At 44.3% G+C, this 13092-nt stretch overlaps 1 protein-coding gene across 1 annotated transcript in view; it reads right to left on the minus strand.

Annotated features, from left to right (window-relative positions):
• plppr2b (phospholipid phosphatase related 2b) overlaps positions 1 to 13092 on the minus strand; it is a 218146-nt gene that overhangs the window by 171643 nt on the left and 33411 nt on the right. The gene's annotated exons all lie outside the window — the stretch shown is intronic.

Below are 13092 nucleotides of genomic sequence, written 5' to 3' on the forward strand. Positions count from 1 at the left end.
TTTTTATTTTGATTTTTTATCATTCTTTCCAAAAGAAAAGAGGCCTAGAAGCGTGGCTAACGCTAATGGCACGCATACCAGAGGCTAACTGCCTACGAAAACAGGCACAGAGGAACTGAAAGAGGATTTCACCCATCTAATGAACACACTAGACTAGACAAATATCAAGATGTATCCATCAGTGGACCAATTGCATGCTTTTGCAGAGGACAAGAAGCCTTCAGTCGACTCCTTCAGACATTAAGCACCCCCCACCCCCACAGCCCAAATGGAATGATAAAAAAAAAAAAAAAAAGTTTTTTAAAGTTTAAAAACAATAGATTTTTTTTTGGTCAACCAATAGTCGACTAACGGCACATTTTGGCCAATCCTAGTCGACCATCCAAATCCTTAGTCGGGGACGCGTGTATACTTTCCGCAACAGAGTTCGGTTTCCGGGTTCCTCTGATTGGCCGCGACCCCCACGTGACCCGCCCCCCTTATCGCTGCCGCTCGCCGCTGTGTTGCAGCGCAGAGCGCTCGCTTCCTGAGTCAAGAAACGCGCCACTCTGAAACGCGCCACTCTGAAGTCAAGAAACGTGCTGTTATGACAGTCATCTTAATGTGCTGCTTATGCAGTTATCAGCTGTTCAAGAAACGCAGTCATCTTATTGATTGATTGATTGATTGAAAAGTTTATTAACAGATTGCAGAATGGGTATAGTACAGTACAGCTCAATACATACAATTGTTAAGGGGATGCAGACCAGAGAAAGACTTTCGTCTTGTTTACATCAGGGTCCCCCATTTTCAATTCATCATAACATATATGACATACATGACATACAGATAGATAATATGCTGCTTATGCAGTTATCAGCTGTATTTGGCATCGCCTGAGTCAAGCCTCTGAGTCAAGAAACGCGCTGTTGGTAACACCACCCACTTCAATGACAGAGCTCTCTTGTCAGGCGATACTAATTAATTTCGCCGCGGGGGGCATAATCCCAGGGACAATGCATTGTTAACTTGTTTCAAATGACAATATATACATTTGTGATTATTATTGTACGGATCGGAATACGGGCGTGCGCGTCGGAGCATGCACAAAGATATTACAGTGATATGCTGCTCCCGACTGGAGGAGAGAGAGAGGGAGAGCGTGCGTGTTTGTGTAGGCGCTATTGGAAACGTGGCTGCATTGACTGATCATATATTGATTGATGGCAATGGTGATAGTTGTACTGTACCTACTTAAATATTCGTACCTTGTGGTTTCGCCGAAGCTCTGATGGGCACAGTAGGCTATACTCAGTGTGTGGTTTCGCCAATGCGTGCACTCGCGTGTTTGTGTGTGTGACATTGTGATACCTCGGTACATGTTTGCAAAATCTTTGGTATAGCGCCCCCCCCCCGGAGAATAATTCACCAGCCGCCACTGCCCTAACCCTAACCTTAACCCTAACCTTAACCTTAACCCTAACTCTAAGCATAACCCACTTCAAAAGAGGGCCAAAGCATAACCACTTTGAAGCAGAGAATATATATGTACAAGGCGGAAGAGACCCTTCGGCGCTAAACCAATCAGAGAGGGTCTTCGCTGTACGCGGCTAGCCAATCAGAGAGCGTCTTCGCACACATAGGCTACGGAAAAAAAAATCACGCGGGGGAGACTTGTCACTTTCTCACCCAAACAATGTGATGACAACGTTTCGCTGAAGGCTCTTAGGTTTAAAAGAGCTTGTCGATCATAAACCAGTAGGGTAGAGATGTCCCGACAGAAAATACATAGTTTCAAGTTTCAAGTGTATTTATTAGTTGTCATACAGAAGTACAGAATACTTTTATACAAAATGCTTCTTTCTATTACGCTCCAGAGACTGTGCTAGACAAAAATAGTATAAAATAAAATAAGTATAGCAAGTAAAAATAGAAGTCACGTACGTGGACACAAGTGTTCAGTATGTACATATGTACAATGTTCAATGCAGAGTAGAAGTAACTGAGTTACCATACAATATACTAATTGTAAATGCAGCTGTAGCCTATAGAGGGCGCATGTTTATTTTTATATTTCATTTTATCTCTTGTGACGTATCACGTCCTGTCTCACGCTCTGACTTGCCGTAGTTTGAGCAGATCTGGCAGAACGCGTCCAGACATGTAGGAGAAGATAGTGCAGCAGATTTATGCACTTTATTTGTCAAAGCTGAAAGACTAAAGTACTAGAGTTTTGAAGATAACCCTTCCCATTGAGCTGCAAGCAGGCCAAAGTGGTTAGTAAAGTTTATTCACACTTTTCGTTTTGTTTTTGTAATTCTATTGACTGAATTGTATGAGTATTGACTGTTATTATTTCCTGCATTGTAGTTCTACGGTGGTGATGAACCTGATGCTATGATGCTAACTAGCTCCAGCTAGCCTGTTTCAAGAAAGTGCATCAATAAAAAGCCATCTGTAATTAAAGAACTCGGAGTCCTCGTCATGCATCCATGGGCGGCACAGTAGAACACTGGACTGTGAAGTTGAAGACTCCCAAGTGAGAAATGAATTGCGTTGGCTATGAGGACGTCGGGTAGAGGATTGTCTGCAGTCGAAGATGTATCATCATGTCTGGGGAACTTTTGTGCTGGGAAGGAGTGGCAGCAGTGTGCACACGGCTAAACAAGCGAGCTCGTGGAAGAAGACGGCTCGAGGTTGGCGCGGGTACAGGACTCTGCCACTGAACTTTTCCACGTATCTGTAAGATTTCACAGCATCCATCTTAAAGAAGCAGCAGACGTTTCCCTACATTGAAGTTGAACTGATAGGCAAATGCCATTTACCAAGTTGACTGACTACACGTCTCAGGTATTGACTTTTCAGAGAGAAGTATTGTTGTAGGCTACAATTGCATTGCAAGTGCGCACATTCTTGAGACTGTATATAAGGTTGTTTACAGTTTAATATTTTTGGCCATTTAAGAATAGGTTGATATTCATTAATGAAGTCTAGCTTTATAAGGTTAATTTAGAAAAGGCCAATCATAAAGGGTATATTCGAACTTGATACTTGCATTTTCATAATAGCCTACTAGGCTTACATTTTCATTTCGTTTTTGAATTTCATATTAGCCTACACATTTTACCAGTTATATCCCAGTATAGTAAGCTACTATAATATAAACCTAGGCCTATGGTTTATTTGTTATTTTTCGTGATTTGTATTTCACATTGAAGAAAGGTGTAGATTTGAATTAGCCTACAATGTTCAACTAAATTAAGCATTTTATTTTTGAATACTTAAGACATTTGTTGACACTTTTCATTATTAGGCTTACACATTTCTTAGACTGAATTCATATTAGCCTACCCCTCTATTTACAGTTTATATTTCCTATTCCATAGATATGGTTCATAAATATTTAATGAATACATAATTGATTTATTTACTACACAGTAAACATGTCACAAAGGGGTGAGATAGAGCAAACTGAATCTCAGATTGAGTCCAACAAGCTAGACGATAGTGAGCCAGTCGTATTTACTGAAAAGGGACAGGCTCTTGTAGACGATAAGGTGATGGATCTAAAAGTGAACTTCAAAAGGGCATATGAGAGGTGGAAGCACAACATAAATGGACTGAAAATATCCATCAAGTATAAGGGCGACTCTGACCTAATGAAGATAACCCCCTCCCATATAGCCAGAATAAATTCAGCCCAAATTGAGGTTGATGGTATTTATCTAAAAATGAGAGACACTTTACATCCCGATCATCCAGACTCAGAAACCCGTAGAAGGAATGATACATGCCAATCGCTCACCAGGACTGCTAATAAAAAGGCTCAGCAGTTCCTCAACAACAAGATGAGAACCAGGACTGCTAATAAAAGGGCTCAGCAGTTCCTCAACAACGGTGGTTCTGAAATCTCAGTGTCACACAACGCAAGACAAGCTGCAGCGGAAGCAGCCGCAACTACAGAGGTACTAAAAATTATGAAAGACCAGAATGAGCAAGAAGGAGAGATCCGAAGACTGGAGCAGGAAGATGAAAGGCTGTCGGCTGAAAACGACGCAGAGAACGCCAAGAATGACGCAGAGAACACCAAGAAAAGAGTTCTATTCATCATGGAAAGTGCTGATAGAAAAACAAAGCTAGAAGAGAAAAAGAGAGAAGTGGAACGGTTAGAGGAACTCAAGAAACTCAACGCAGCTAAGGCAAAGCTAAAGGTTTACACTGAAAGCGTTCATAATGATGATGAAGAAGATCATCTGTGGTTACCTCTTCTACACTATCCTTCAGCACATTCGCTAGCTCTCACCCCACAAGAAGAACTGCGTCCTCTTGCGCCTCCAGTGTATCAACCCAACCCCAATCCGGTAGTCTCTAGACCTCAGGGGAGTGTAGACTCAGAGCTTGGGGTAAAGACAGTCTCTAGACCTCAGGGGAGTGTAGACTCAGAGCCTGGGGTAAAGACAGTCTCTAGACCTCAGGGGAGTGTAGACTCAGAGCCTGGGGTAAAGACAGTCTCTAGACCTCAGGGGAGTGTAGACTCAGAGCCTGGGGTAAAGACAGTCTCTAGACCTCAGGGGAGTGTAGACTCAGAGCTTGGGGTAAAGACAGTCTCTAGACCTCAGGGGAGTGTAGACTCAGAGCCTGGGGTGGAGAGTGAGCGAGAGGAAAGAGCCATGCACTGCTACAGCAAACGGTGTGAAGAATGAAGATGAGAATGAGCAAGGAGAGAGACCGTCTCAACAAGGAGAGAGCCCGTCTCAACAAGGAGAGCCCTTCTCAACAAGGAGAGAGCCCTTCTCAACAAAGAGAGAGCCCGTCTCAACAAGGAGAGAGCCCTTCTCAACAAGGAGAGAGCCTGTCTCAACAAGGAGAGAGCCCTTCTCAACAAGGAGAGAGCCCTTCTCAACAAGGAGAGAGCCCGTCTCAACAAGGAGAGAGCCCTTCTCAACAAGGAGAGAGCCCGTCTCAACAAGGAGAGAGCCCGTCTCAACAAGGAGAGAGCCCTTCTCAACAAGGAGAGAGCCCTTCTCAACAAGGAGAGAGCCCGTCTCAACAAGGAGAGAGCCCTTCTCAACAAGGAGAGAGCCCGTCTCAACAAGGAGAGAGTCCGTCTCAACAAGGAGAGAGCCCGTCTCAACAAGGAGAGAGCCCTTCTCAACAAGGAGAGAGCCCGTCTCAACAAGGAGAGAGACCTTCTCAACAAGGAGAGAGACCTTCTCAACAAGGAGAGAGACCTTCTCAACAAGGAGAGAGCCCTTCTCAACAAGGAGAGAGACCTCATCAACAAGGAGAGAGACATTCTCATCAACAAGGAGAGAAAACAAAACCAGGAGAGTTTGTGAAAGAAGACTTCTATCTTCAGAAAAGATGGAAGAGAGTTCAGTTCCTGTCAAATGAGTTCTGGACTAGGTGGAGAAAGGAGTACCTGCTTAATCTGCAACACAGAAGAAAATGGACCAAGGACAGGAGAAATACAAGCAAGATGAGAACTTGCCAAGAAATCAGTGGAAGTTAGCTGCTGACAATAGGGTCAGAAGAGTTAAGCTGTTAGTCAGTGACACAACACTAGACAACAAAGGCGCACGCACATCTCAGCCACATTATTTAGAGAGAGCCATACACAAACGGTACTATTACTGGAAGCAGAGTAAAGGCTCATTGAAACTTTTTTTTGTTTTTGTGTATTTGGTTTGTTTAAAGGGTTCCCAATGTTTAAAGGGTTCCTGATGTTTTAAATGGTTATGTTGAAAATCACATGTTATGTGATTGGTGGGAGTGTAAATGCAGCTGTAGCCTATAGAGGGCGCATGTTTATTTTTATATTTCATTTTATCTCTTGTGACGTATCACGTCCTGTCTCACGCTCTGACTTGCCGTAGTTTGAGCAGATCTGGCAGAACGCGTCCAGACATGTAGGAGAAGATAGTGCAGCAGATTTATGCACTTTATTTGTCAAAGCTGAAAGACTAAAGTACTAGAGTTTTGAAGATAACCCCTCCCATTGAGCTGCAAGCAGGCCAAAGTGGTTAGTAAAGTTTATTCACACTTTTCGTTTTGTTTTTGTAATTCTATTGACTGAATTGTATGAGTATTGACTGTTATTATTTCCTGCATTGTAGTTCTACGGTGGTGATGAACCTGATGCTATGATGCTAACTAGCTCCAGTTAGCCTGTTTCAAGAAAGTGCATCAATAAAAAGCCATCTGTAATTAAAGAACTCGGAGTCCTCGTCGTGCATCCATGGGCGGCACACTAATATACAATATACTATATAGTGCAAAGCAGAAATGGGATGAGGTACAATTTACAGTAAGGTGTAATGAGGTATGGGTTGTAGTGCAAATTCTTTACCAATAAATATAAAGTGTGTTTAGGTGTTCTAAAGTGTGTAAAGTGGGTGCTGCAGTGAGTTGTTTGTTTAAAGTGAGTGTGTGCGTGTGGATGTGTGTGCTGTGAGTGCATTTGATGGTTGTTACAGTGTTATTGTTCGTTGAGCATCCTGATGGCCTGGGGATAGAAGCTTCTTCTGAGTCTTTCTGTGCTTGCCATGAGACTCCGGTATCGCTTGCCTGACCGCAGCAGTTCAAAGAGGCAGTTGTTTGGGTGGCTGGAGTCTTTGATAATTCTCTTAGCCTTACCCTTACATAGGAGCAGAGTGATAACAAACAGGAGACTAAGCGGACAGTACAGACGAGGCGGACGGCCAGCCGACACAGGCACCATCTTGCTTCTTGATAGTTTGTTGTTGGAAAGTCAACGCATGCGGTAACCGCTAAAAGAATCACTTTAAAGGTCAACCTTCACGTTGTATTTTTGTTCAATAAACAATGTGGACTAGGCCAACAGTGACTTTCATGAAGAATGGAAAAAAAAAGTATTGAAATTGACCCAGTTTTAGCGTTTTTATCAAACATTTTGTCTGCCCAACACAATCACCACGCACATGCATATTTTAATCAATGGTTCATAACGTGCGTGTGTAATCGAAATGATCGTCACAACAGGTGCAGGGCACCAGGGGGCTCACCAGGGGGCGCTGAGAGTCACACACAGCTAGTGGCAGGCACTGATTATGCTTGCTACTACTAGCCGAATGAAAATGTATCTGTTTCACCTAACACTATTGCTCCGTGATTATAGCCACCCATCTCTAAAGCCACAACCACGTTACCATATTTGTAATAATGTAAATCATTGTGTCGTTGTACACATATTGTGTTTATAACGTTAGTAGCTAACATAGCTTAGCTTGGTAGCTATTGTGCTAACAAAATATCCCGACATCCGGCTCGCTGGCCGGCATGAACGGCCGACCCAAAATGGTTCTCTCCTCTCTGTACACCCCGTCCCCACGGGTACCCTGCCGGGGGGCCCATGGACGCGACAACGGCGACAATGGTGGCAGCCTGTAGGGTGTTCGAGCCCGTAAAGGCTAGTGGTACACGATAGCTATGAGCTAGCTATGAGCTAACGGCCGCCGCTGTTGTCGCGTCCACAAGCTCCTCCGCAGGACACCCGCGAGGACGGGGGCACACAAAGAGGAGAGAACCATAGGCTAACGTCAGTGTAGTGGTCCCGACTGTAGGCAGCAGGGACCATAGGCACTGGCAGGGACGGCGGAGCTATATAGGCTAACTGTGATGCACCGAGTGGGCCACCATTGAACTAGTACTATGACCCGGACGGGCAAGGCATTTCCTGAAGTGACGTCACGGCCGTGCTAGCTTTTAGATTCGGCTCATTAATATGCACCTGTAGTGACGTCGGCGTTTGATAAGCTTTTTTGATTCGCGCGTGCATGTTATTCGTGCATGGACCTTTTTAACTCTTTCAGAGTGGCATTTCCGGTGTCAAATGGAAAAAAATAAATAATGAAATTATATACCAATGATGTAAACTACCCATAATTGATCAGTAGGGTTTAACCTGGAGGTTGGGCTTTAAACAAAATGTCACTTAAAAATAGAAAGTCACTTTAAAGGAAGGAGGTACTGTATAGTATAGTTTAGATACATTAAGAGTTAAAATTGTAAATTGTATATTGTATAGTAGTGTATATAGGAACCAGTTTCTCAGGAACTTAGCATGTCTTTTTTTTACCATGCAGTCACTCATAGACATTGGATTACGGGAAATTTACCAACTGGATTACTCTCTGGATCAGCTCTCTGAACCACAACAATGGCCTGTTGAGATCTTGAGAACATCAGGACCAGACCTCGACCCAAGGAACAAAGGGACCAGGCGACGAGGAAGGAGAGCTGGAGTCCGTAACAGATTGAGAACCAGGCGACACCGAACGCCACTACCCAGTATATTGCTAGCCAATGTACAATCAATAGACAATAAACTGGATGACATCAGAGCAAGGATTCAATTCCAAAGAGACGTTAGAGATTGTAATGTTCTCTGCTTCATCGAGACGTGGCTGACGCCGGACGTTCCAGACCACGCCATCCAACCGGCCGAACACTTCTTCATTCACCGCAAGGATAGAACAGCAGAATCCGGAAAACAGCGTGGAGGTGGAATAGCCTTCATGTTGAACAACAATTGGAGCGATCCAGCCAACGTGAAGGAACTTTCGAACCACTGCTCCCCCAACCTGGAATATATATCCATCAAGTGTCGGCCTTTCTTCCTCCCGAGGGAGTTAACGTCGATCATCCTGGTCGGAGTGTATATTCCACCACAAGCAAACACAGGTGAAGCGCTCTCTAAGCTCCACAACGAGGTAAATAAACTCCAGGCAGCTAACGTTGATGCTGCTATTGTGGTTGTGGGTGATTTCAATAGCGCCAATCTGAGAAAGGTATTGCCGGACTTCTATCAGCATGTGACTTGTAACACCAGAGGCGGTAATATTTTAGACCACTGTTACTCGCAATTCAAGTGTGGATACAAGGCTCATTCTGCCAGTGGCTTCGGAAAATCTGATCATGCAGCCATCTTTCTTTCACCAAAATATAAACAAAGAATCAAGAGCGCCCCGACAGTCTCGTGAGAGGTGCAGAAACGGGATGTGGAGTCAGAGGAGACGCTACAGGCTGTGCTTGAGTGCAGACTGGAGTGTATTCCGTGACAACACAGATAACATTAATGACTACACGGAGACAGTGCTGGACTTTGTTCGTACTTTGGTGGAAGAAACAATCCCCACTACCATAATTAGAGTTTACCCAAATCAAAAGCCCTGGGTAGACAAATCCGTCTGTGAAGCTCTGAAAGCGCGCACCACAGCATATAACGCCGGGCTCGTGGCAGGCAACATGAATGACCACAAGGTGGCGCGACACAACGTAATAGAGGCAAAACGGCGCTACAGGAATAAAATTTTACTTCAGTTTGAACAGGCTGACTCCAGAGCTATGTGGCAGGGCCTCAAAACGATGACAGATTACAAAGGCACCTCCCTCAAACTGAACAGTGACATCTCCTTAGCAAATGATCTTAATACCTTCTATGCGAGGTTTGAGGCTGGGAATAACAACACCAGCCTACAAGCCACAGCAATGGGGGGGGGGGGGGGTCTGCTGATGGAGACTCAGTGTTCAGGGTAACAGAGCATGAGGTGAGGTGGACCTTTAAAAAAGTGAATATCAGGAAGGCAGCAGGACCGGACGGCATCCCCGGCCACGTCCTAAAAGTCTGTGCCGACCAACTGGCCCCGGTATTCACTGACATATATATATTTTTTTAAGATATTTTTTTGGCGTTTTTATCGCTTTATTTCTACTGGGCAGTCCAGTAGGGAGGGACAGAGGAGCAATGGGAGACAGAGTGGGGGGAAGACATTCGGCAAATAACGACGGGTTCGGGAGTCGAACCCGGGTCGGCCGTGTCGCGGCTGAGCGCGCTATGTGGTTCGCCACTGGGGCGCCCATTCACTGACATATTTAACCTGTCCTTAGAACAGGCTGTCATCCCCACCTGCCTGAAGAAGTCCACTATCATCCCTGTACCTAAAAAATCCAAGCCTGCTTGCCTCAACGACTACCACCCTGTAGCTCTCACCTCCATAGCCATGAAGTGCTTTGAGAAGCTAGTAAAGGGCTACATCTGCTCCTCCCTCCCCATCAACCTGGACCCCCTGCAATTTGCATACCGCCCCAACAGGTCCACGGAGGACGCCATAGCCCATGTGCTGCACACAGCAGCATCACACCTGGACAAGAGGCAGGGGAACTATGTGAGAATGCTATTCATCGACTACAGCTCAGCATTCAATACCATAGTCCCCTCCAAACTCATAGCCAAGCTCAGGGACCTGGGCTTGAACTATGACCTCTGCCAGTGGGTCTTGGACTTCCTGACGGGCAGACCCCAGGTGGTGAGAGCAGGCAACTGCACCTCCTCATCCATCACCCTCAACATAGGGGCGCCCCAGGGGTGTGTTCTGAGTCCCCTCCTCTACTCCCTGTACACACATTACTGTGTGGCTCAGCGGAACAACAACACAATCATCAAATTTGCTGACGACACAGTAGTGGTGGGCCTGATCTCTGCAAACGACGAGAGGGCCTACCTGGAAGAGGTCAAGGTCCTGGCGGGATGGTGCCAGGAGAACAGCCTCTCCCTGAACGTCAGCAAAACAAAGGAGATGATTGTGGACTTTAGGAGGTCGTGGGTCAGGGACTACAGCCCCCTCAGCATCGACGGGGCACCGGTTGAGAGAGTGAACAGTTTTAAGTACCTCGGAGCCCACATATCCGAGGACTTGACATGGACCACACACATTGACAGTGTTGTGAAGAAGGCACGACAACGCCTCTACTTCCTCAGGCGCCTAAGGAAGTTCCAAGTCAGTCAGAAGATCCTTAAGAACTTCTACTCATGTACAATAGAGAGCATCCTGACTGGCAATATCACCTCCTGGTTTGGGAATAGCACCGCACAAGACCGAAGCAGACTACAGAGAGTGGCACGTTCAGCCGAACGCACAATTGGAGGGGGGCTTCCCACTCTCCAGAACATTTACAACAAGCGGTGCAGGGGGAAGGCTAAGAGAATCATCAAGGACTCCAGCCACCCAAACAACTGCCTCTTTGAACTGCTGCGGTCAGGCAAGCGATACCGGAGTCTCATGGCAAGCACAGAAAGACTCAGAAGAAGCTTCTATCCCCAGGCCATCAGGCTGCTCAACAAACAATAACACTATGCAACAACCATCAAATGCACACAGCACACACATCCACACGCACACACTCACTTTAAACAAACAACACACTGCAGCACCCACTCTCCACACTTTAGAACACCTAAACACACTTTATATTTATTGGTAAAGGATTTGCACTACAACCCATACCTCAGTACACCTTTCTGTAAATTGTACCTCATCCCATTTCTGCTTTGCACTATATAGTATTGTATATTAGTATATTGCATAGTATATTGTATGGTAACTCAGTTACTTCTATTCTGCATCAAACATTGTACATATGTATATACTGAACACTGTGACTTCTATTTTTATTTCTATTTTTACATGCTATACTATTTTATTTCATACTTATCTTGTCTAGCACAGTCTCTGGAGCGTAACAGTAAGAAGCATTTTGTATAAAAGTATTCTGTACTGTATGACAACTATTAAAGAAACTTGAAACTTGAAACTTGTGTCTTACCTATTTTATTTTTTTCTATGCCTATATTTATTATTGTATACACATTATTGTACCCACATTTCACTGTATGCCCTGGTATGTATGTGACAAATAAACCTCTTGATTCTTGATTCTACTACTACTGCTGCTGATGCTGCTAGTACTACTACCACTACTACTACTGCTGCTGCTGCTGCTACTACTACTGTTGATACTGCTACTACGGTAGCACTTTATAATAACACCCTGTTATAATACATTTATAAGGTATTTGTAGATAATGAACTAATCATGAACAAACCATTTATATACATTCATAAATTATTATTAAATCATTTATAACTATATTTGTATACCATTTACAAAGTATTTATAACGCATTAGTGGATAATGAACTAATCATGAACAAACCATTTATATACATTCATAAATTATTATTAAATCATTTATAACTATATTTGTATAACATTTACAGATTAGTTCTACATTATTTATAACTCATTATCAACATTGTTTGTACTTGATTTGTTCATCATTAAATAATGTTGTTTAATGTGTAGTAACACATTTGTAGATGCTTTGAAAAATGGATATGAAAAAACGACTATACTCTATCTCCATTTATTTTTCATGTTCAACAAATGATTTGTTAAGACATTCATAAAACATCTATAAATCATTTGCAGATGCTATCGTGGGGCCAATCTAAAGTGAAGCCTATTCATCATTAACAAGTGTCTAATACAGTTAATTATTTGTTTACTTTTTCATCACATGTTACAAATGTTGTAGGCAGCTTTCGGATACACCCTTCTTTGTGACATCAAACAGTGACAGAATTAGGACTAAAGATAAATGCAATTTTATTAACATATAAAATACATGTGCATGACATATAGTGTAACGTGGGGGGCACTAGGACCCAGGAGTACCCTGGCCAGGTATTGAAGAGTATCTAGAGAGGAAGTATCACGCGAGCGAGACTTGACGTCACGTGTGTTGCTGTCTGTTTGAATGGAAGCACAAGTTATCCGTGCTGCTCCTGCCCCACGCTTTTAATAAGGTATGAGCAGGTTAAACACCTTTTTTTGTTGGTAAATCTATTCCATCATTTCCGACCTACAAACAACTCTTATGTTGTGTAGACGTTCGTGTAGATGTGGTGGCCGGTGAGGTGGGCCACGGCAAAACACCCCAGTGGCACGCCAGATGTGCCGAGTGCCCTGCATACGGTAAAAAGTGTCGGAAGTGTGGCCGCCAGAATCACCTCGAGAGGGCCTGCCTGGGTGGCCGATCGACTAGGCCCCCATCCGAGGAGACCAACTGGACGTGTGACGATCAGACATCGTTGAGCTATGCACAGTCAGCACAGATGGCGAGTTACGCACACTTCCCCTTGCTCACCACCTGTATGATGACATGTGCGACAAGTGGATAAAACGTGTGTCCAGCCCGCAGCCATATCAACCTCACTCTCACCACCGAGCACGAGGATTACAAGGCTCTGGG

The sequence above is a fragment of the Notolepis coatsorum genome (genome assembly GCF_963971535.1).
Source record: "Notolepis coatsorum genome assembly, chromosome: 7".
NCBI lineage: Eukaryota > Metazoa > Chordata > Actinopteri > Aulopiformes > Paralepididae > Notolepis > Notolepis coatsorum.